Below are 999 nucleotides of genomic sequence, written 5' to 3'. Positions count from 1 at the left end.
TCTCATTATTTCCACTTCAAAAAGCATTTCTTTTTAGAATAATTTTTTACAACTGAATAATCAGACTCCCATGTCCCCCTGGTGCAGATATTAGAGTGTGATGTTTGTGCATTCAGCATGCTAATATAATTAATGTAATGACCCATTACTGTTAATCAGCACTGAAGTGACATGCAATAACAATCTACAGAGAGAATGTCTCTGAGGGGGTGCAAATTACACACAGTTTTTCACTGCCAAAAATCCTGCATACTGTTTATATCATCATCTAGGATTATACAGAGCTGCTGCTCTGCAACTCCACCACACTCCCCTGGAATACAGGGTTTGGTGTCACTGAGACTTTAATGAGCGCTTTAATCTACACATCCTTTCAACACAGGAGCCAGCTGCAGCAGACATGGGGACAGATGTGGAGGATGTAGGGGCAAATATTTTGACTGGTGGTAAACAGTGTCTTGATAAAGTTTGGTTATTCTTTTCAGCAACATTTAAATTTTGAAGTAAATTGTATTGTACAAGTCTAGATTTTTTTTTTTTTTTTTTTAGCTCATTTTCATTCCTGTACATCTGGAAATGATTCACTGAAGAATATTGGCTTTTGTCACATGCAGTTTTAATGTGTTTTTAATTTTCTGCTTTATTGGTTTTTGACTGAATTTTTGTTTTGTTTTAGAAAAATCTTTTGTGTGTAACATACTCAATTATGTGTTCTTGTTATGAAGAATAGCCTGTTACCTGCTTTTTAAAAGCCTTTTTTCTTTAAGTGATTTGACCGAATTTTGGCAGCACGGTGGCACAGTTGGTAGAGCTGCCACCTCCCAGCAAGCACGTCGCCCCAGTTCAAATCCCGGCCGGGGGCCTTTCTGGGCGGAGTTTGCATGTTCCCGTTGTGCATGCGTGGGTTTTCTCCAGGTACAATTTCCTCCAACAGACCAAAAACATGCATGTTAGGCTGACGGATAACTCTAAATCGTAAAATATTGAATTGAAAAGCAA

This window comes from Nematolebias whitei, chromosome 10 (assembly GCF_014905685.2).
Source record: "Nematolebias whitei isolate Nwh7 chromosome 10, NemWhi1, whole genome shotgun sequence".
In the NCBI taxonomy this organism is placed as follows: Eukaryota; Metazoa; Chordata; class Actinopteri; order Cyprinodontiformes; family Rivulidae; genus Nematolebias; species Nematolebias whitei.
Note: the sequence above shows the minus strand (reverse complement) of the source record.